Genomic DNA, 25,384 nt, shown 5'->3' with positions numbered 1-25,384 from the left:
CACAGGTACCATTGCGGAGAGTGGACCAGATGATACGTCTGGGGGGAGAAAGCAGAAGGTGACTCCGCTGGTTGGAAGGCATGAGATGCGATGTCCTGAGGTTGGGGGTTCCACGACCACCACTCCCAAGAGAAGGAGGCGGGTGGTGGTGGTCAGGGACTCTCTCCTCCGGGGGACTGAGTCATCTATCTGCCGCCCTGACCGGGAGAACCAAGAAGTCTGCTGCTTGCCAGGGGCTAAGATTCGCGACATGATGGAGAGACTGCCGAGACTCATCAAGCCCTCAGATCGCTACCCCTTCCTGCTTCTCCACGTGGGCACCAATGATACTGCCAAGAATGACCTTGAGCGGATCACTGCGGACTACGTGGCCTTGGGAAGAAGGATAAAGGAGTTTGAGGCGCAAGTGGTGTTCTCGTCCATCCTCCCCGTGGAAGGAAAAGGCCTGGGTAGGGACCGTCGAATCGTGGAAGTCAATGAATGGCTACACAGGTGGTGTCGGAGAGAAGGCTTTGGATTTTTTGACCATGGGATGGTGTTCCATGAAGGAGGAGTGCTGGGCAGAGACGGGCTCCACCTTACGAAGAGAGAGAAGAGCATCTTTGCGAGCAGGCTGGCTAACCTAGTGAGGAGGGCTTTAAACTAGGTTCACCGGGGGAAGGAGACCAAAGCCCTGAGGTAAGTGGGAAAGCGGGATACCGGGAGGAAACACAGGCAGGAACGTCTGTGAGGGGAGGGCTCCTGCCTCATACTGAGAATGAGGGGCGATCAGCAGGTTATCTCAAGTGCTTATATACGAATGCACAAAGCCTTGGAAACAAGCAGGGAGAACTGGAGGTCCTGGTGATGTCAAGGAATTATGACGTGATTGGAATGACAGAGATTTGGTGGGATAACTCACATGACTGGAGTACTGTCATGGATGGTTATAAACTGTTCAGGAAGGACAGGCAGGGCAGAAAAGGTGGGGGAGTAGCACTGTATGTAAGGGAGCAGTATGAACGCTCAGAGCTCCGGTACGAAACTGCAGAAAAACCTGAGTGTCTATGGATTAGGTTTAGAAGTGTGAGCAACAAGAGTGATGTAGTGGTGGGAGTCTGCTATAGACCACCGGACCAGGGGGATGAGGTGGATGAGGCTTTCTTCCGGCAACTCGCAGAAGCTATTAGATCGCATGCCCTGGTTCTCATGGGTGACTTTAATTTTCCTGATATCTGCTGGGAGAGCAATACAGCGGTGCATAGACAATCCAGGAAGTTTTTGGAAAGCGTAGGGGACAATTTCTTGGTGCAAGTGCTAGAGGAGCCAACTAGGGGGGGAGCTTTTCTTGACCTGCTGCTCACAAACCGGGAAGAATTAGTGGGGGAAGAAAAAGTGGATGGGAATCTGGGGGCAGTGACCATGAGTTGGTCGAGTTCAGGATCCTGACGCAGGGAAGAAAGGTTCGCACCAGGATACGGACCCTGGACTTCAGGAAAGCAGACTTCAACTCCCTCAGGGAACGGATAGGTAGGATCCCCTGGGGGACTAACATGAAGGGGAAAGGAGTCCAGGAGAGCTGGCTGTATTTCAAGGAATCCCTGTTGAGGTTACAGGGACAAACCATCCCGATGAGTCGAAAGAATAGTAAATATGGCAGGCGACCAGCTTGGCTTAACGGTGAAATCCTAGCGGATCTTAAACATAAAAAAGAAGCTTACAAGAAGTGGAAGGTTGGACATATGACCAGGGAAGAGTATAAAAATATTGCTCAGGCATGTAGGAATGAAATCAGGAGGGCCAAATCGCACCTGGAGCTGCAGCTAGCAAGAGATGTCAAGAGTAACAAGAAGGGTTTCTTCAGGTATGTTGGCAACAAGAAGAAAGCCAAGGAAAGTGTGGGCCCCTTACTGAATGAGGGAGGCAACCTAGTGACAGAGGATGTGGAAAAAGCTAATGTACTCAATGCTTTTTTTGCCTCTGTCTTCACGAACAAGGTCAGCTCCCAGACTGCTGCGCCGGGCATCACAACATGGGGAGTAGATGGCCAGCCCTCAGTGGAGAAAGAGGTGGTTAGGGACTATTTAGAAAAGTTGGATGTGCACAAGTCCATGGGGCCGGACGAGTTGCATCCGAGAGTGCTAAAGGAATTGGCGGATGTGATTGCAGAGCCATTGGCCATTATCTTTGAAAACTCGTGGCGAACGGGGGAAGTCCCAGATGACTGGAAAAAGGCTAATGTAGTGCCAATCTTTAAAAAAGGGAAGAAGGAGGATCCTGGGAACTACAGGCCAGTCAGCCTCACCTCAGTCCCCGGAAAGATCATGGAGCAGGTCCTCAAGGAATCAATCCTGAAGCACTTACACGAGAGGAAAGTGATCAGGAACAGTCAGCATGGATTCACCAAGGGTAGGTCATGCCTGACTAATCTAATCGCCTTCTGTGATGAGATTACTGATCTGAGTGAGGGTTTGGTGGATCTCAGTGGCCCCTAAACATTGGTCATAGGTGCCCAAAGTGGCAGTTTGACAGTGTGGATTTAGCTGATGAAGTGGGTTCTAGCCCATGAAAGCTTATGCCCAAATAAATCTGTTAGTCTTTAAGATGCCACCGGACTCCTTGCTGTTTAAGTAACCACTGTGAATTCCAGTGTTGTGCACAGCTCTTCCACTGACCTGCTCTTTGACCTGGAGCAAGTCTTTTAATCTCTCCACACCTATGAATTTTGTTAGCTCTTTGTGACAGGGACTGTGGCTCAGATCCACAAAGGTATTTAGACTCCCAAAGTGGAAGTCATAAAACTACTTAGGTGCCTAAATCTGGGTTTAGGTGCCTACAACCCATTTTTAGGGCCAGAAAGAGAAGGAATGGCTATGGTCCAGTGGTTAGGGCATCCACCTGGTAGGTGGGAGAGCCAGGGTCCAGTCCCCCTGCTCCAACCACTCTTGTTGTTTAGCCACAGTGCAAAAGCTTCAACAGGAGAGATTGAGGAATAGCCACATTAGAATAACCCATGGGTCTCTAAGCAGAACTAGGTGCCTCCCCGCAGCCCTGATTTAGGACCCCCATCTCTGTGATAGGGGAAGTGCTTAGTACCCAGCTGTCCGGTCAGCATCGCCTACTGGCTAATTTAGGCTGCTCCCCACTAAGCATGCTGGCTTTTGTGGATGGAATTCTAAAGGCATCAATCTCCCTCCCCCCATTAATTGTATATGAACGTAGGTGCTTAATTCCGCTTTGTGGATCACAGCATTTTCCTGTGATTTTTCTAGGCTCCTAGAAGTTAGGCACCATGACACTGTTGCAATGCTTAAGTCCCTTTGTAGGTCCCACCCTGTCTGACTATGTGTTTGCATAGTGCCCCACCCTGATCTAACTGGAGCCTCAAGGGACTACTGTTACACAGATAACTCAGTAATTCAGAACAAAGAAGTTCCTCTATCTGAAATCAAATAAACTATGGCTCATTACACCCCGGCCCCCAAAACAGTCACACAAAACCATTCAGCTATCTAAGCAGCTTCCCAACATCAGCCCTTCTGAGAGCTCAAAAACATGAGGCCTCTTTCAGGCCAATGGTCAGAGAAGAGAAACAGTTTTAGGGCTAAATCCACACTGTCAAACTGCCAATTTGGGCACCTATGACCAATGTTTAGGGGCCACTGAGATCCACCAAACCTTCACTCAGCAGCTACCTAATCCTGTATGTTAGTTTTGTGCCTACATTTCCACCAGTGGGCAGGCACAAAACTACCTATGTCCTGACACCACCAAGTTGGTTAGCACCTAGCTTAAAGCCAACCTGCAGCAGGACTCCCAAACTAGGCATTCCGCCATTTGTGCTGCCCACAGATCCCAATCTCATCATGTTCAAAGCATGCCTACTGGATTGTGCCACATAAAACAGACAGCATGGAGGGCAGGAGTATGTGTCCAGTCTGCTGTACCCAGTAGGCCAGTAGTTAGAACTTGTGACATAGGAGAGCCTGGTTTGACTACCTGCTCTGCCTGATTTGGAGCAGGGACTTGAACCCAGTGTTCATTGGACAAGAATAAGAATGACTCTATAGATGTGACTCTTTCTCACTCTATAGCTTTACCCCAAAAAGTCTGTTCTTGTCTGGGGTATGGAGAGCATTCTCTTGGGATGCCATCTCTTTTCTTCTGAATCAGTGGATCCAAGCTGAAATATAGAAAACTGGCATCTGATTTGATGTGCAGTACTTTTTGTTCCAAAAGCCATTGCTGTTTGTCTTATAAGGTATGTTCCCTTCAGGAAAAATAAAAACTCCATCCTTCTTACCGAATGTGGTTGGTTTTATTTTTCTCTTTATTTTGTATAAATAAAGAATGCAGCATAAAGTTGAGTGTAGCAAAGTGCAATTTCTGTGCCAGACAATCTCCTGTACAGGTCGATGAAACACATTTCACTAGAATAATCTTCAGTCACCTGGCACATCAATTTCCTGTTCAATTTTAAATGCCCGTCATTACCATAATAACTGATGAAACACCTACTCCTAAGGATTCATATCCAGTCCCTAGCCTCCGCCATGTGTTTAATTAAGAAGATTACTCACCATTTGGTGCTCTAAAATAATAAAAAGAGAGCACAAGTGTATTATTATTCCAGTTCTCTTTGAAGCCTGAAAGCAAAAGTTTTGGCCAAAGGCCAGAGACCTTTAAATAACGATGGCCTCAGATGGTTTTTGATGTTCTCCCCGTAGGACACTGGATAATCCTCCTCTCATGTCAATACAGTGAAAACATCAGTAGATGCCAAATCCAGATGCTTACATGACTCACTTCAGCTCCAAGCTGACGGAGCAATACAGACAATGCAGAGCTTCGTTTATAGGTCTGCCACTATAATCGGAGAATCTATCTTTAGCACTTTCTTTTTTTAAAGATTAAGATCAAGTAAATTCAATGTGCATTTACAATATACCACTGTGAAAACAGTGAAAATTTATCTCCGCTTCCTCATCTTTTTTTAGACCAGCTTGAAGAGATGAAATAGCATAGTACAAATTCTTTGGGACTAGTTATTCTACTTAAAGGAAGCTGACTGATACAAATGGAAGGTCCAGATGCTCCATCATGCAGAGAAGGGAGCAAAAGTGTGAGGGGGTAGGGGTGGAATAGCTCCTGAACCATCGGAAAGGTGCCATCCACAGAAGCTCTTCAGCATAACAATCGTGGATTTGAGGCACAGAGTGGTGGAGATGCTGCCTTATTCAGCAAACTCCTCTACATACCCATCAAAATCACCCGAGAAAGCTGGCAACAGTTAATGCTGTACCTGTTACTTACCCCATTGTGCAGGATGCAGGTGTGGCAGGGTCCGTAAATGGCATGGTTGTTTCATGAACTATTTTAACAGTGGAGAGAGAATGTTAACTGAGCTATATTTAGAAATGATCTAGAATCCTCAGGGTTGGACCTTGATTTCCTTGTGGACCCTGGGATTTTACAGGGCTTCTAGAGTCTATGTGCTATGATAACTGGACCCCCTAAACATAGGCAGAGTTCTCAAATCCCACAGTGGTTAAAACTTGAACAGAATGTAATAGTCAGACAGTACTCACTGCATCCTCCCTGAGGAGACCTGAGTTTCTCCACTTGGGGTGGCAGTGGGGAGCGGAGAATTTAGGCCTGACAAAATAAAAAAAGTCACATTTCTGGTCCTGATGTTTGCGTTGTGAAGGAAGAAGCAGAGCAGGATAACAAATGCACTGGGCCAGATTATGCTCTTTTGATTGGGAGAAAAAAGGACTGAAATACTTTGGCAGTTCCTTGCTCACTCTACAGGCAGGAAAGTTTGTACTATATATTGCTTTTTGATTTTTTGTGGCTCTTGCTTTGGGTAATGTTTCTATATTTGACTTTCTGGTAGAGTAGTCAGTGTCCAATCCATACATATGCCCCAAAAGAGTCAAAGATTTTTATAGGCCATGAACCTTATTCTGTCCAGTCCAGAACTTCTGAGAGACTTCTCTACTGGACATAACATAGGCTGCCATAATAGCTGAGATTAACACTAAAAGGCAAATCCTGCCCCCATGTCCATGGCCACAGAGTGTTTCCTAGCAGTGGAATCAGTGTTATTTCTCTGTGGAAGGGTTGGAGTGGATGGAATACTCAGAGCTGGGTGAGAGGGATGGAAAGGAATACAGTGGGCTCAGGGGCTGTGGTGCCATATCACTCCTCCATTTTGTCACTCTGTAGGAGAGGAGCGTAAGGAGCTCAGCTGCTGTGAAGGAGCTCTGCAGCTGCTCCATAGCCTGAGGGCAAGATTCCTCTCTTCTCGCCAGCTCATCTGCCTGGTAGACCTGATTTCCCTCATACTTTGGTTGTGTGATGCATATATGGACTTGGCCTTAAATGAGGAGTAAATATCTGCTAAAATTACAGGATTCAACCAGTTTAACTGACTTATTTCTGACTAGGAAATACAACAGGCCAAGTTATACCTGTTCAACTCTGCTGAAGTCTTGTGTGCTGTGCTAAATCCTCCTGCTCTTGTATGATTTGAGAGTTATTTAGATCAGATGTAGAGCTGGTTGGATTTTTTTTAATTAACTGCTTATTTTCAAAACATTGAAAAAAATGTGCAACAGTTTTTTTACCGATTTTTGTGTGTGTGTGTTTGTGTGTGTGTGTGTGTGTGACTAATCCCAAGTATTGACAACATGCAGTTTTTTACAAGGGTAGCAGAGATGGTACATTAACAGTTTAGGGCTAGCTTCTGGCCTTTGCACAGGGTCAAACTTCAGCAGGAGACCCCAGGAATTCCCAGGACTTACTCAGAATAACTCCTGGATTCTTCTCAGCAGCCCGTACCAGAGTGGCATCTGCCATCCTTGCAGTGGGTGCATCATGGTCTCCCTCCAGTGCCAAGGCAGCTATAACGGCTAGTAAGTAAAGGAGATAGAGCTATTGCCTTAACCCAGCCTTTCCTATCCTCTTTGGGGAAACTAGCAGAGAACAATCTATGCACACCAATTGGATTGTCTGCTCCTTTTGTATGGGGCAAAAAAATGGGGAGGATCCTCACCTTCTCCAACTGCTCAGCTCATGCACAGGGCCAAAGGACCTCTGGCCCTTACCGTGGAAACTGCTCTCAATCCCACAACTGTAAAAGTGATTCCAAAAATCAGTTATGTGCAGTGCAGATATGAGGTAAGATGATGAACATGATAGGTTATAGGATTTCTTTTTTGAGAGGCCTAGCCAGTCTGAGCACTGGAAGATGTGCCAAGTGGTTAGTCTTCCAAGCAGCTGTCGGGAATGTTGTTCCACTTTGCTGAGTGCATATTCTGCAACATCAGATGAGTTCCAAATGCAGGAGGGCTTGCACTCATTCATCTTGCTGTCAGGATTCTCACACAGCAAGCAAAGCAGCCCAGCAAGCAGAACGTAAGCCCCAGGTGGCAAAGCCAGGGGGATGAGTTAAATATAACTAGATCTAATGACCATGGCGAATAGGAACTCTGTCTTAGCCGAGAGAGAGATTATGACTGATTGTTTCCCCTCTTTAATATCTGTCTTTAGGATAAAAAAAAATCATTTAATATAAAATGAAAGGAAAGAAAACTACACAGGAGATTTTTGAAGAAGCTTTTTATTCATGAACACATTTCCCCTCATACTTAAAACTGGTGCTGTAATAAATAACCATAATACAATCTGTCATGTTTAAAATGAATGTAGAAGTGTTGGCATGCGTCTGCCCTCCCCGCACACAATCAAATGTCATGTGGGTATGGCTGAATAGCGAAGTGTACAGTCTTTCCTCCCAGCATAGCTAAGTATTTGTGAAAAGAAAACTAAAACCTCAGAATGAAATGAATTGCACTTTCCTAATCTGGACTGTTTTAGCACCTTTTCTAAGAGGCAAAAATATGTATATGCCAAAGAGCAAAACTTGTGACACTTGGCAAGAGAGTTATTTACCACCCTGGACTTCTGGACTCTCATGGCATTACTATTAAGTCTAGCAATGAGTGAGATCTTGCTTTGCACTAGAACACCTTCACTTCTGTTGGAGCTTTTTAGTAGGTATAACAGACATCCTGTCTCCCTGCTCCAGTGGAAGGGCCAATTAGGGCTTTTGGAGGAACAATTGACCTGACATGTTTTAAAACCAACAACATCCAGTTACTTCAAATAACCTAGCAGTTTCACTCTCTACAGGAAACCTGGACTTCATAGCTAATTACTAAGTATATATGAGTTTTAAAAAAGTCAACCCTCAAACATCTTCCTTAAAAAGAAAAATACACTCAAGCTGGAGTGCTGGAGTTTTTAATAGTAGGCAAAGATTTATTTGAATCTTTAACTTGAGTTCAGAATTGAGGTAGATTTAAGGTATTAAAATGTTTGGTGCAAATATCAGTTTGGAAAGATCAGGGGTACTTGGAGGAGGGAAAGTTTCTTAGGGAAATAAGTGGTGTAAGAGAGAGAGCCCTGATAGATTGGAAAAGAAACTTGTTTTTAGCTGGTAAGATTATGGCTTCTCAGGAATCTGAGGGGCCCCACTGTGGCCCTGTCCTAACTGTGTTTCAGTGTGAATTATCTGATTTATATAAGTGTTACCAAATGGTGGGCTTCTCAGAGTGCATTAGGCATCAAGTGTTCTTAGATGTAAAACAGTTGTGAAAAATGGTTCTGACGCTACTTGGATTTTTTCCACATTGGCTGACCAGACCATATTAGAGTGTGGCCCCTTAACTAGTTCCCAACCATTGTGGATGCGAGTGTAAGGTTTAGAAGGGTAAAAAGAGCACACCAACAAAAAGCTTAGAGCTCTTGACAGGCATGAGAGACAACACTGTAAGATCTTCAGGAAACGAACATTTGGTGCCCACTGATAATTAAAACAAAAACAAACAAAAAAAAAACAACCACAAAAACCCAGTCTTCAGGGTGTAGGGAGTGATACATCTTCGGTACCATCTTGAATTCAAATAGTTGCTTCTTATCATGATAAAATGTTATGTGAAGTTTGGGCTGCTGGCTACAATGGATCTTGCTTCTGCACTACCACAGAGATTGGATTATTTGGACTCTAAAACTGAGAGGAGTTTGCACTATTCAGGTAGTTAATACAAAATCCAAAGGTTAAACCTTTCTTGAAGCAGAATGAGAAAGCAAAGGATCAGCCAATTACTTGTTTGATATTTTATTTGTATCAGGATAGTACCCATAGGCTCCAATGAGAAAGGAGCTCCACTTGTGCTAGGTGCTATACAAAACCATAATAAGATTATTTACAGAGTAGGTTTCTTTTACAATGCGGGGTGGCGAAATAGAATAATGGGAGACTAAGAGTAGAACGGTCATTATGGGTTGCACCAGGTGAAAATGATGAATGAATTGATTTATCTGGGGTTTGTAGATTGGGAATAATTGCAATACAAGCAAGGTAGTGTGCAAAGGTCTGAGAAAACAGTCAAAGCATGTTAGACCTGGGGAGCTGGAGAATGGAAAACACAGGTTGGTTGGTACATTTGAAGACTTGGGCTCAGGAAAAGCTTTCTCTCTAGAATGCTAGGTAGGTAGATGTGAGCTACTTGAGAATGTTTTGCAGGCTGGGAAATTACCAGTGATGTAATGCTATATAACCATTTTAAATAATTATTTTAAAAAACAACAAGAGAGATGGATTTATCCAGTGATAGACATTTGTGTGCACAAGTCACCATATCATTATTTGTAGTCTGTCACCCGGACCCAGTTGCTACTATGGAGGGTAAGAAGTGGACACATAAGGGGCTTCTACGTACTATACGTGTGGAAAAAAAATCAGTATAGATGGGGAATCCCACGTGTGACTGTAACAATTCTTGTGTTTAATATGCTGAAATACAAACCTATTTAATTTGTCCTGTAAACTGTTACTCATTTAGGACAGCAAACTTTAGCCTGCTCAGGTGAGTAAGAACAGCTCCCGTGGGTAAAAGTGTGTAGGATTGGGACCTTTAATCTCTCTATCCATCCACCAAATAGCTGTTTTAAAAAGCACTTTCCTCACTGATGGCAGAACAGCCTGCTTGCAGGCGCAATAGCTGTTATTCCAGTAGCCTATATATTTTCCTTCACTGTATATGTGAGGAGTGTGATACTATGCAGGACAAATGTAGTCAGGTAAAGGTTCATTGGTGCAGTTTATAAGGGTGACTTAATTCATCCCTTCAGTGGTCTGAAGGGCCAAGTTTGTTTGCTTTGTGCAGGGTCAATGCTTGTTCAAGGTAGAAGTCTGCAGGGTTTGATGCAGCACTGGAAATGCAGCCTGATGCTGCATTTGAAGACTATAGATATTTTAAAGTAAGCATCTCCTATATGTAGCCAGAGTACTGCATGGTACTCAGTGCCCCCATCTTCGGTGGATTTTAGTAGTGAAATATGCAAATTAGATGTTGGTCTCATATGCCTGGCAAGTACTTGGTGTGGCCTTTATGTTGCCAAGTTTGGACATCCCTGCACTAAAAACTCTGATTAGACACTTGTGTGGTGCTGAGGGAGGCTAACAGAGATGATTGAAGATGGTGGCAGAGCTTCTGTCTGAAGAATGATTATTCCCCACTTAAAAATATAATCCCATTCCAGCTGTCCCAGATAAAGACAGATTTAACTGACAGATTATAAAAAGAGAGGGTTAGTAGATAAAAATAAGAGGGTGAAAACATGCTAATCATCAAAAATCATTAAAAACTTTACTAGATAAGCCTTGGCTTTCGTTAAAATTTACTTTCTTTTTTTTTTTTAACAGTAAAGACTTTGCTCTTACTCAACAAGCACATTCATCTCTTTCTCTCAGCATAGAACATACACAGGTATCATACACTGCCATCATTGCCAAAGAGGTGGCTGTGACAAAGGTGGGTCTCTCGGTTTTAGAGCCTTATTCTAAATTAACAAATGTTACATTTTATATAGAGTATGGCATTTAGTCAGACCATCTGAAACCAGACCAGTAAAACCTGAATCAGTCCAGTGATTCCTGCTTTTCGTTACACCACAAGATAGTAATTTCTATTATGGAAGTCTGCTCATTGAACAATAAAATAAAATACCTTTTCTTTGGATACTAGCTTAGAACTGATAATAATTAATGCCTAATGATGTCTGTTCCTGTAATCAAATTTACATAAATACTTTATTATCTTTAAAGACCAGTCCCCGTTTGGCATGTATAGTCATGACAAGAAGAAAAGGAGTACTTGTGGCACCTTAGAGACTAACCAATTTAATCTCTAAGGTGCCACAAGTACTCCTTTTCTTTTTGCGAATACAGACTAACACGGCTGTTACTCTGAAAATAGTCATGACAGTCTTCTGTTCAACTTGACAAGTTTTCAGTCTACGCACTGAGAAATGAGGCTGAATGTGTTATCCAAGCAAAATTCAGGAGATTAATAGTCAAAACCAAAAGTGCAATTTATTCATATAAAGATTATATAAATAGGCTTAGAAATCAAATTCAAATCTATCCAGTATATTTCCAGATACAGCAATCTATCAGAGATACCATCAAGTCAAACCTGACTCAGAAAAATACTGTACTGACAATATTCACCTGATTGCTTTCTAGCATAATGCTATTTGTAATTTAAGACAAGGGTTTTTGTTGTGTTTTGTTTTATAAACCTATGAAATAGAAGGACGAACAATTGATCACACTGGTAATTGTTATTTGTCACCTTCCGTGCATGGGTGATTGCTAAGAAGATTTGAAACCTGATCAGACAATTGAAAGCATAGATAACAGATCAGACAGCTTTCCCAAAGTTCCACCATCTCATTACACGTGCACACCCTGCATCTAGGTGCACAGATGGGTACCTGCATGTGCAAGTAACCATTTGCACTCACAATTACCTCTGCTCCATGAACTGATTCCTATTTTATGTATGTGTAGGTGTATGTTCTATAAGTGAAAACTTGCTCCACACATCCATTCTAAATGATAGCATTGGTTAAAGAAGTTAAACTGTCCTAATTTTGGGACAAGTCAAAAATCTATCTAGGTAACTATATGCCCTTCGTCACTATTGTATCTGATTCTTACATATTATGAAAATAAAGTGAAAGGGTCCAGAAAGAGTAAAGTGTGGTGACTGTCATAATTTACCTATGTGTATCTTTCTAACCAATAGGTTTCAGAGTAGCAGCCGTGTTAGTCTGTATCCGCAAAAAGAACAGGAGGACTTGTGGCACTTTAGAGATTAACAAATTTATTTGAGCATAAGCTTTCGTGAGCTACAGCCCACTTCATCGGATGCATAGAATGGAACAAAAAGTAAGAAGATATATACATACATACAGAGAAAACGAAAAAGTGGAGTAAGAGGCTAATTAATTAAGATGAGCTATTATCAGCAGGAGAAAAAAACTTTTGTAGTGATAATCAAGATGGCCCATTTAGACAGTTGACAAGAAGGTGTGAGGGTACTTAACATGGGGAAGTAGATTCAATATGTGTAATGACCCAGCCACTCCCAGTCTCTATTCAAACCCAAGTTAATGGTATCTAGTTTGCATATTAATTCAAGCTCCTCTAGATTATCACTACAAAAGTTTTTTTCTCCTGCTGATAATATGCATCCAATGAAGTGAGCTGTAGCTCATGAAAGCTTATGCTCAAATAAATTTGTTAGTCTCTAAGGTGCCACAAGTACTCCTGTTCTTTTTGCGGATACAGACTAACATGGCTGCTACTCTGAAACCTATTGGTTAGAAAGATACACATAGGTAAATTATGACAGTAATTTGTTAGTCTCTAAGGTGCCACACGTACTCCTGTTCTTTTTTCTAACCAATGTACATTGTGCAGCCTTTGCACTAGCAACAATGAATGGATTTCATTTTTAATGTGGGACGAAGGACTCAAACGAGTGTCGCACCAACAAACTAATCTAGGGCAGCGTTTCTCAGACTATGGGGTGGGCCTCCCAAGAGAGGCACAGAAATGTGTTAAGGAAGGCACAAGCTGTGTGCTCTTTTTTTTTTTTTTTTTTTTTTTTTAAAGAGCTCTGGCTCTCAGTCCTGTGTGTCTGGGGCTTATGCAGAAGGCAGGAATAAAGGGGATGGCCAGAGCCTTGCCATTCTGGGGCTGACAGCTGGAGCCCCGCTGCTCCAGCTCTCCTCCCCACCCCCTCAATCCCTCACTGGGAGGCAGCCTGGGCTCAGGCTGTCCTCCCCCACCCCCATCCCTCACCTGGAGGTGGTGGGGCTCCAGCTGTCAGACCCAGAGTGGCAGCAGCAGCCCAGAAGTAAGGGTGGCAATGGGGCACTAAGTCTATGAAAAGTGATATTGACAACTATAACTTTTCACATTGCCTCCCTTACTTCAGAGCTGGGCACCTGACCAGCTGCTGCTGCTCTCCACTCTGCCTTCAGAGCTGGATGGCGGTATATGTACGGGGGGTGGGGGGGGGGAGACATAAACAACTACAGACACAAAGAAGGGGGGCCTGATCAAATAAGTTTGAGAACCACTGATCTAGAGAAAAATGGATAAAATGAACAGAAGTCCTTTTCTTTCCCTAAAATGAATGGCCCATCTGTGTGGGATAAATGTATATTCTTATCTTATGTGAGAGAAAAATATGGATGAAGGCACATTGTGAGGTATAAAAAGGTTAAACATAGTTTAATGTTCATCTTATAGACCAAGGACCTTAAAAGTAAAGAGATTTTTTCCTGCTCTGCAGATGTATTCAACCTTTCCTTTTCCTCTGGGCCCTCTGGATTCTGCAGTGATGTAGATGGGTGAATGTTGTTTTGTTTTTAATGACAGTAGTCATGGTAAAAAATGTCAGATAATTTTACGATATTTTCACCCAATCTGCATTCTTTTGTGAGGGTCTTTTAAATTGAAAATAGATATTGTATGGGAAATTATTGCTATTCGTCCTTTGACCGCAAGGACAGTATATATGTGGGAAAACATGGCTTCTGTCTTTGAGTTGAAAGGTAAGTAGGCATTTACTGAACTAGTTTTCCTTGATTCTGTGGCTGCCTTTATCCACACAAAGCTTGTCTTGAACTCTTTATCTGTGCTTGGCCATCACAAAGCAGGCTGGATATTTTGAGATCCAGCAGCAAAAGTTCCCACTGACTTCTAAAGAGTTAGCTGTAAAAGCTTTTTTCAACTCCAAAGATATAATCTGTTAATAAAATTGACCAAATGTGATAATTTTTCTAAAGAGGTCTCAGGGTTGTAAGCTGAGAAAAATTCTATAGAGACAGCAGGGCCTGGACTTCAAAAGAGTTTCAGCTAGCAGAGTACACCTGCTAAATTAAAAAAATTCCTGAGGGGGGTAAAAATGTGAACAACTAGAAACTATATTAGTGTATTGATTTTCCTGGGGATTTTCCTCCCCACTGTGTCCTCCTTAGGGATAGTAAATCTAAAGGGTAGTCAATAACCTACTTGAAGGTTTGGGTTTGAATTTTCCCTTTCATCATCCCTTATCAGATTTTCCTTGGCTCTCACACAAGATTTATTTTGCTTTGTTTCATGAATTCCTTGGCTGCACCAATGTACAGCTTTAAATCACTTTTAAAAAAATAGAATAAATCAGAATGCTCCTTTTGCTTTCTTTTTAAACACACATTATTTCAGTAGCATGGTTATCATATGCTTGTGACATATAACTGTGGTGTGATAGGTTGGAGTGATTTACTACCATTTTTAAAGTGGGTTTGTTTGTTTGTTTCATAAAATGACCTTCTTAATGGAAATGGGAGTAAATAAAGCAAATATTTTGACAGTTGTCTGATACACCAAACGCTCATTCACTTTTCACACAATATCATTCGCTACTTCTCTGAATGTTTAGAGCAGTGATTCTCAACCTATTTACCATTGCGGGCTGCGTATGCAGCTCTCTGTGTTATCTGGGCTGCATCCACACAATATATATACTACCTGTATGGTCCTGAGGATGTCACATGGGCTGCAGCTGTGTGCTGATTGGGCTGCAAGTGGCCCACGTGTTGAGAACCACTGCTTTAGAGTGACTGGTTTTCAGTTAGATACCGACCTCACTAATGGAAATACATGTAGCGTAAATACATTTCCACAAGATTCTGTTTCCACAAAGCTTTCAGTTTGCTTTAGTGTCCATTGATATAGATGTTAAAGACAAAATCTCACAGAAGATTAAACTTGTGACTACACATAGCCATAAAAAATAAGAGTACAGTAGTATGTAGCACACCTGAGGAAAGAACTTTGAAGTAAGACTAGTTTAAAGTGACCTCTTTCTCTTCCACGAAAACACTGCTCAAAACACACTACTTTCAGCTTGCTTTCTGTCACTAATATCAGCTCTGATGCTAACTGCTCCCTCTTCTGCAGCTGGATGTATAAGAATACACCAAACAAATGCAAAGAAAACATGAAACAAAATGAAGGACAACTGAATCCTTTTGTAAATGTTTTCCCAAGGACAGTTTGTTGTTGCCTTCCCTTCACCCTCCTTATTCAGAACCCCTGTGATGTAATGTCAGTTCTCAATATTTATGCAATGGATCTCTGGGGAGAGGCCTTCTGTGAACTATGGTGACCTGTGGGGATGAGCCAGCACAGAGGACATGGAATTCTGAGTTGATCCAGAAGCAATGACCCTCATATACCCATCTCTTATAGATATGCAACCTTATGAGAAGGGAGTACATATTCTGAATCTGATATATAGAAGAGGAAAATGGGTGGGTTGGGAGAGGAGAACGAAGGGATCAATATTATCCGTGTGTCATGGGCAGACCATGGCCTTCTATAGTTTCTCATTGGGGTGTACCCCATCTTGAAGGAGCAGTGAACCTATTTTGATGGTCCGCTATCCATGTTAGAAGGAATGAAGTAGTTGCCAGGCTGCCTTAAGGGAAAAGGTTGTTCTTTTGATTGGCCACTCTGCAGATGGTTTGATAGGGCTCTCTAATAATCTTTTGTCCTCTGCTGTTGATAGATTCCACTAAGCTTTCCAGTGCCAATGGTTCAACTTACTCCCTACAATGTGCCTTGTCTTATAATGATCTACACTGAATTTTTTGTCATTCTTGTCTATGTAATTAGCTTGGTTTGGTACCTCTGAAGTTCCCCAGTCATCTCCAGTCTTGACTAAGCTAAATAATTTTAAGGTGCCACTGGACTCTAAATAATTTTGAGTCATATGCATGTTTTGCCAACTCACACTCTTTTCCACAATGTGGTGGCCCACTATTAACCTTTTGCCATGATGGAAATTGACATTTTATTCCAATTCTTTATGTTCAGGATCTTTGTTAGTTTCTAATCCATTACAGCAATGTACTCATCATTCCACCACTATTTAGTTTCTTTAGTAGCCTACTGTGAAAGACTTTGGCAGAGACTTTTGGAACGCTAAGTAAATTATTGAAGGATATTTGGTGGTTTCTATGTGTTGTGGACTGATTCCAGCCATGTTTATATGGTTGGAGTTAAAAATAAAGCTGTAGAGGAAGTACGAGGGAGTTATTTATATGCTTGGTGATTTGGTATGAAGTATAATAAAAGGAATAAAATTGCTAATTAAATGTTGACCGGTTTCAGAGTAGCAGCCGTGTTAGTCTGTATTCGCAAAAAGAAAAGGAGTACTTGTGGCATTAACCAATTTATTTGAGCATAAGCTTTCGTGAGCTACAGCTCACTTCATCAGATGCATTCAGTGGATGAAGTGAGCTGTAGCTCACGAAAGCTTATGCTCAAATAAATTTGTTAGTCTCTAAGGTGCCACAAGTCCTCCTTTTCTTTAAGCTATAATAGTAACAGCAATGATTGCACAGTAAAACAAGTTAAACATTCAGTTATTACTGTTTTGTTTAACACTTAGGGAAACATAGAAAGGCTTTATATCATTTTCTTGCTGCTACTGACTACTGACTCACCCCCTGTGACTTTTACTCCTACTGCTGATTATTGTTTCTTTTCTTGTCAGTTTCACTCCTGGGCCTCAGAATGCTGTGTAACTCCCTGCCAATTTTGACCTTTTGTCAGGCGCTCTGCTTCTCTCTCTGTCAGTGTCACGCATGACTTTGAGTGCTGTCATGCTACCTGGTTACAAGCAGTAGAAAGTGAGCAGACCCAGTGATAGAGTTGCACAACAATCAGGAGCTCCAGGAAGCTGGCAAATGAAAGGCAAAGTGAACATCAGCAAACTGACTGCTCCGCTACTGAATCCTGATTTTAGAGCTTGTTATATTTTAGTCTATTTCTGGTGTTGGTAAATGACTCAGCCAGTATTTTCTGAAAGCTGGAAGGGCTTTAGGAGACACACACACAATAGGAATCACTGGTATTCAGAATTCTAGGGGATCTTGGGATAAGGTGTACAAGAACAGCAATTTACAATCTCTCTCCAGATACTTGATGTCCAGTGATGGAGGATGGTTGGAATGTGCTGAAGATATAAGCTGACATGATGCAGTTATTTGAGTATTATAGTCAAAATAGAACCACTTTAGTTCTGTGGCTGGGCACTGAGGTATATGATTTGAAACACAAAATGGAAAAACTGGTTTAGTGTGAGGCAAGTGACAGGCAAAGTTTCCAGGGCAGGTAATATGCTGAAGTTCAGTGACCATTCAATTAAGGGGATGGAAATGTAATTTGGAGACCTATTGCACAACTTCTGATGTGGAGCGGCACAGTTTTAAAAGTAAGTTAATATTTGCAAGGAAAAGGAGTTGCAAAGTGGAAGATTTTATAGTTGGGGAAACATTTTCAGGGGTTAGAGTTGGAAGAATGATGCTACGAAAGATGTTTGGGATGAACAGCTTGGGCCAAATTTTGAAATTTTAAACACTTGTTGCATACATGAAATATTCACGCAGGGGAACAAACAAGGAATTGTGCACATAAAATAATGCAGTAGTTGGTGCAAAATGGGCAATTTGTACACTAATTAAGTAGTGTAGCACGTGGAGATACCCATTTGGTGCATATAGCTATATAATTTCAAATGCACTATTTGCAATTATGCTTTAGACATGGTTTTGAACACACAGCTTGGAATCCAATTCCTGTGAGCAATGTTTTTTGCAAGAGTGAACCAAATAAACCAATAAAGCCAAATAAACACTATACCAAATAAAGCCAAATAAACACTATGTAGGAATTACAATTTATATATTAAGGAGAGCAGACAGAATGCAAGTCTCAAGTTTAACTATTATATGGCTGATTTTGGCCTCCTCTCGCAAATCCTCAAGGTGAATTTCAAGTTTGCACATGATTAGTGGAAAATACACCTGCTTACCCTCAATAAATAAATAAGTGGATGTCATTTGGACAAACTTATTTTGAAATATGAAATTTAGGGAAAAAGATGCTTTTCTGATGCTCTTGTCATACCTTATCTCAAAAATGGCTTTTTAAAAAACTTGAAGTGAGATTTATTTGAAAGATCCTGTTGAGATCCAGGGTGCAGGACCAATTTTGAGATAGGCAAAGGTATGTTTGGGTAGTTAGTCATGAGTGAGGAACGTCAGAAAGGTCCAGCAGGCTACACTGAAAGTTTATTGTGGAAAATGACTGGTGGAGACTTAAGCTTCCATTTGAAAAAATGGGGTCTAGGCTTTTTCTCGGCAAAGATAAACATCAAAATGTAAACCGACTGCTACGGTGATTGATCACGGTAATTATTTTTTTTTAAATATTGAAAATAACTTCTTGCCAATCCCTTCACACCAGCTGCTTTCTTGGCCATAACCCACTAGCCACAGTCAGCCAGTACTGCTAAGTCAATTACCTGCTCCTAGTATCTTCTCCTTCCCGCCCCGCCGCATGCTATCACAGGGGTTCAACATCACGAAATATTCATTTCTCCAACTACCCCATGTACCCCAGGAGAAACTGTAAAAAAAAAAAAATTCTCTTTAGTATTTGAATCCACACAGCTTCTCCTTTGCTGCTCCCTGAGGAAAGGAATGCCTTTGAGTGCTGAGGGAGACTTGGTGAAATGAGCCCTCCTGTTTCCTGTGCCATACTTGGGGGGGAAGAGGATCCTCTGAGTCATGGGTTTGAAGCACTGTGTCTTATTCCACTCCCAGAAGCAGTCACTTCCCAATGGCATTCCATCAGAGGCAGTGGGATATCAATGATGCTGTGTGTGTCTCCCTCAGTCTGTCTGATGCAGGAGGGTCACATTTATTGCTCTGCACAGAAGAGCCAAAGCTATCAGAATATTGATACCCTGACATACTGAGATGACTAATACACCCTCCTTCCCACCCAGTCATGGGAAAACCCATCCTCAGTTTCAGAATCCTTCCTCTTTCTACGTGACATCCACCACCACCAGTGTTAGGAGACTCTCTCTTCCAGCTCAGAAACCTCCCTCCTCCCTATAAGTTCCTCCTGGTACTTATAGCTGGGTCTGGAAAAGCAGAAGCAAGGGCAGCCATGAGCAGAAGCAGCAAGACGCATGTCCAGACAGCCTTGTGCTCTGTCTCTGGGATACTGAACTAAAATTGCCCCCCAATTCCCTGCTTTATGACACCTCCCTCTGTTGCTTGCAACTCATGGGCTGGAGGCTACAGAGGAATATGCAGGCCGCAAACACTCTGCCTCTGCTTGACTAGCCCCACCAAAGCCCATATGCCCTGCTATTACCTCCTACTTCTGCTGCCTTCACTCTATGCCTACCTGCATTGCGATCACACTTTCTTTTGCAGTAGATGCACCCTATGTGTTGCAGGATCAGAAGTCTCCAGTGGTTGCAGCCTAGGAGCAGATCTCGCCCCATCAGCATTTGTTGCTGTCCCCTGCAGTAAATCATCCACTCTATACAGGTATAGCGCTAATTGGTGTGGCATAGCCCCATTAGCCTCTAATGCCCAGCTGTCACTGCCTACTCTCCATTTGCCTCAGCAATTGTGGTCTCCTCCCTCAAACCCATTCTCTTAATCTTTTTCAGACATCCCTCCCAGAAATCAGGCCATTCTTTCTTTCACCCCTAGCTATCCCCCTTGCTTTTACTTTTCCAATGTCCTAAGTTGCTTGCTGTGCCTCTGCGAATATTCCTGGTTCCTCAAAATCTCTCTGATATTTTCACCCATGACATCATCCCCTCTCTTCCCCAAGATCCCACTTATGAGTCTCTCAAACACCCTGACATTCCCCTTCTCTGTTCTCTGGGATTTGTGCTGTATCTCTGAGATTTTCCCCCTCTCCAAATCTTCCATTTTCTCTCTTCCTTCCCTGTTCCAGCTCCCCTTCCTCAGCTTGCCTCCAGCTTCCCCAACTCTCCTCTCCAGTATCCCCAATGTAGCTGGTTCCACACGTGCATAGCTGGTCCCCACCTCTGTCTGCCCCTCTCCCAAGCTGTCTTTTTTCCATTGCTATGCCAGCATGGATAGAACCACAGGATGAAGATATGTGCAAAAACCTAAACACTACTGGATCCCTTGAAGGTGTCCCAATTAAACAGGATTTCCATACCCATTAAGCAATAGTGATTGTCACTCATTTAACTTCCCTGGAAGGGGACATGATTAAATAGATTTTCCAAATTAACAGTTCTCAGTGAAGTAGGGTGTAGTATATTTTGATAGCTAAATAGTTCTGAAATGAAAAGTTTACAGCAAAGTACACATAGTGTAGGTAGAATGTAGTAGCAGAGAGTGCAAAAGAGACAGACAGTGTTATTTTAAAACAAAAATTAAAAATTGATAGCATACAATGAAAATCTTTTTGTATGATTTCCCTCATGACCTTTGCATAAATTTTATTACAGGGTTTTTACAGCCAACATTGTTTTAATGGACTCCTTCTTTTACTCAGCTGGTAAAAAAAATCAGATAGCTACCTCCTATTATAGCACACTATTAATGTCTTCCAAGAAAATTATATATTAAAAGGAAATTCTGTGACAGGGCAGCAAGAAATAGCTTAAGCTAAAATTCAAAGAGCTGTCATAGCACTGATTCATTTTGTGTGTGTGTGTGTGTGACTGATAGCACAAATGAGCTTTTAAAAATGTCTTATTTAAGGAAGGGTAAAATAACAGTGACCACAAAGAGAGTAGGAGAATGATTTGTTACTGCTGCTAAAATGAGGTGTGGATGTGTCTTCCTTTATCTTTGACAGAGAAAAATAATTAGAAAACTGACCTCTAGCTGTTGGTCCAACCCTGAAGAGTTGGTCTTCAAATTCAGAGACAAAGGAAATATAAAGAGCCTCAGAGATGCTATAGCTCCTCTTCCATAGTTCTGAATAGTCCCCAAGCAGTGTAGAAATCAGAAGACAATGGGGGGGGGGGAGAGAGAGAGAGAAAATGTGTCTCATAAAATGTGTCGTTTTAGGCGTTGTGCATATGTAGGGCAGCAGATAAAAGCCACGGCAATGCAAATCCCGCTTCCCCCTTTAATGGAATCCTTTATTTGTTATTATTATATTATTATTTATTTTACTGAACTTTTTTTGGCTCTTGATTTGTGTGATATTTCACCAGCAGAACTGTTCTTTAAACTCTGTTCTGTTGAGACCTTGAAAGGCATTCTTAAAATCTCTCTACCTCAGATACTTACAACAGCCCTGTAAAGCATTTTGACTGAAGCAAGTGTGGTTGCCTGCAGAATCATCGCAGTACCATACTGCATTAACATACCAAAAATGGATCAGTAGACTCGAACTGATAAGAGAACAATGTGACATACTAGGGTATAGTCCAGACCAGTGTGTATGTGGGGGTGGGGATAGTGGGAGGGGGCTGTGTCACCCCTGCCTGCAACCTTGGGAGCCTTACAATGCCTTGCTGCAATACTCCCACCTGGGCTGATCACAAACAGCCTGCCAGCATGCAAGTCACACCCTGAGTGTCTGTGTGTAACTGCAGCCTGCCAGCCACACACAGGTTACATGCTGGCTCTTGGTTATATTGCAGGGTGACCGCAACATACCCCCAGTCCCAGATTCCCCCCTAACCCCTCGAAATATATGTCCTGTGATGCCCGGTTCTCCCCCGGACAGCACAGAGATTTTAAGTCTTTTATTCCTATAAGGGAACAATATGCCAGTTTATTATCTCACATTATTCAGATAATTATTATTGTTCAGTTATTCAGACACTTCAATTTAAACACACTGGATTAGATAAAAGCGTAGAGCAAGTTTATTAACTACAAAGTGATAGATTTTAAATGAGTATAAGTAATGAGGCATAAAAGTCAGAAATGGTTACAAGAAATTAAAGATAAGACTTTATTAATGCCTCAATTAACAAACTACATTAGATCAACATAGGCACTGACTCCTGGGTGCTCCAGGGGTCAAGCACCCATGGAAAAAAATAGTGGGTGCTTAGCACCCAGGAGTCAGCACTTGAGTGTGGAATGTGATGAGTTCTGTGCTGCTAACAATTTCTGTCCTTGGGGCAGGGAGTTTGTTTATAAACAGAGGCAGGGTGATTAAGATAACAACAGGTTTGTCATTAATTTAAATTGAGGATCTTTAGATGATCCTGAAAGCATTCCCAGTCACTGCAGTTAAAAGATAGGAAACAAAAAGTAGGAATAAATGGTCCATTTTCAGAATGGAGAGAAGTAAATAGTGGTGTACTCATGGGGTCTGTAGTGGGACCAGTGCTGTTCAACATATTAATAAATGATCTGCAGAAAGGGGTAAACAGTGAGGTGGCAAAGTTTGCAGATGATACAAAATTACTCAAGATAGTTAAGTCCAAAACAGACTGCAAAGAGTTACAAAGGAAAACACTGATCAGCAAATTATGAGTTTTCAAATGATACCTTACAATGTATGCCTTGTACAAAAATTACTACAATAGTGTGTAGGGTGTGAGTCCAGGGGGTACATTCTGTCACAAACAGTGTGCCTGAGGTTTGCTGGTATTAATAGCAAAAGAAAGAACCAGACATTACTTTTAAAATTAAATGTCCAAATATTATGTGTAACTTTTTAAAAGTTTCTCCCACCTGAATTTTTCTGTATATCCTTCTAATCCTTAAAACAAGGCAATGCTATCCAAAGAACACAGCCTTAGACTGAATTCTGAGGCCTGGAATTCTTTCCATCTTTGCTATTGACTTGCTGTGTGACCCTGGACAGGTCACCTGGACCCAGATTTTCAAAAAATGACTGCCTAAAGCTAGGCACTTAAATATGATTTTAGGGTGGGATTTTCAAAACCACCTAAGTGACTTAGGATCAAAATTTGTGCTCTTAAGTCAGTTAGGTGCTTTGAAAATCATACCCTAATATGTTAGTGGGGAGCTGTGCAGGGATGCTGGTACAATTTATATAGTGCGGGTGCTGAGAGGCAAACTGTAAACCCTGTATATAATGGAAACCACAAGCCAGGGGGTGCAACAGCACCCCTAGTTCCAGCACCTATGGAAATGTGCTTTTATGGGCTGAGCTTCCCAACAGAGTTTGAGCAGGGCTTTGTGAAGCTCCTGTTGTGATGCACAGTCAGTTGGAACCAGACAATATAAAGCAGAGCTCTGCAAATAGCTTAAACTGCAAATGATCACTGAACACCACATGATACCAGGAGTATGGAGGAACGAAGATAACCTGATTTGGAAGAATGGAATAGTAAAAAAGCCCTACCAGAACTGAAACTCTCTGGAAATGTGGAAAACAACTGGAGAAGTTTAATCAGCACTTCACTTTATTCAAACAGTGTTTACTAATTTTCAGTTAATTCAAGCATAGGAGGCTAACTATGAAAATGTCTGACATAAATCTGGGGAGTAGTGCATTCCATGTAAAACTGAAACATATGATAGAGATGTTTTTAAACAGAGTACGAAAAGGGGAAACCATAGCAGAGTCTGTGAGTGACCTAAGGCTGAAGAGCCAATCTTGCAATTTTGTTGGGGCTAACTGAGACCTTGACAAGAGACCAGATTCAGATTGGGACCTGGAACAAAAAATTCAGAGAGAGACTACTGGGAGACCCAGAATTGATGGAGAATCCAAAATACCACAAGAAAAAGAGACCTCAGGCAGAAAGACATGCGGATCTCAAAGTCAGAGTCCACCAGAAACAGCACACGGAGCTGCACGTGCTGTGGCAACCAACACAAGCCAAGACAATGCCCAGCATATGGGAAAAGATTTAAGATGTGCAATGGCTTATATCACTTTGCAAGAGTTTCTGCACACCTGAAGAGTGTGCACAGCATAGACAAAGGGGATGATGACTGCACCGCTAACTGAGATGAACCTTCATAGGAATAATGAACAGTGTTTCAGCAGAAAGTAATTGGACGGTTAACCTGAAAGCAAATGGGACATTTATTAATTTTAAGTCAGACCCTGGTGCACAAGCCAATATGTTGCCAGAAGCAGTGTTGTTAGCATTAAAAGAAAAGCCACAGGTATTGGCAGGTAAACGGGTAAAATTCAGGACCTACAGTGGTGGGTTTAACCCCTCTAAATCAGTATGAGAACTAGAAGTAAGGGTAAATAACAAACTGGAAAAGATACAGTTTGTAATAGTACCAGGGAAAAAAGCTCCCATTGTTGGGTTAAAGCATGTAAAGTCTTGGTCTCACCAAAAGGCTGAACTCATTAAAGGGGCAGGGGATTAAAACAATCGAGGAAGAGTTTGAGGACATCTTCCAGGTGATAGGGAATCTCTCAACAGTGTAACAACAAAAGAGCAGAAAGAGCCCAATTGCCCCACAAGTCACACCTCTAGGAAAATTTCCCTTGTCCTAAGACATCGTATTTTGGATCCTGGGATGTGCCACCATATCGTGACAATTACACTGTGCATCTCTGTGATGGGAACAATTCTCACAAACAGCACTGATGTTCCAAGAGGTTGTATAATGTTGTCACCCCAGCCAGACACATACTACAAAGGAATAGGTGATACCTTCTCCAAATCCCAGAAGGATAATAAGGGGCACTAAGTTTGGAGTTTTGCCCGAAGGTGTCACAGGTAGGCAACAACCACAGCAGGTAAAAACAATAGAGCCCCAGAATATGGAACAATCAGAATAAGTGGACTTGTCAGGGGGACTAACCCCTGACAGCAATAGTGCTGAGGTTCCAGGGGAACCCTGCAGATTCAAGCAACAGCACAGGGCACCTCAAAGACTAGGTGAACATTATTAGTAAGTTGTCATTAAGTTGGTTACGTGTATTTGTAATTGTATTATGTTCATGTTGGGATTTTAAGTGGTGGTGGTAAGTTTTGGCATGGAAGGGAATATGTGGTATTGGAGGACTGTGCCATTAAGGCAGAGAATTGGGGCAGGGAGCTGTGAAACTCTTATTACATGCACTCAGTTGGAACTGGATGCAGAATAAAGCAGAGCTCTTGCAAGCACTTTGAGCACTGAGTGAATACCACGCTGAAAAGCATATTTAGGTGCCTAACTTGAGGGAGCCATTTTAAGT

This window comes from Natator depressus, chromosome 5 (genome assembly GCF_965152275.1).
Source record: "Natator depressus isolate rNatDep1 chromosome 5, rNatDep2.hap1, whole genome shotgun sequence".
Classification (NCBI taxonomy): Eukaryota; Metazoa; Chordata; order Testudines; family Cheloniidae; genus Natator; species Natator depressus.
Note: the sequence above shows the minus strand (reverse complement) of the source record.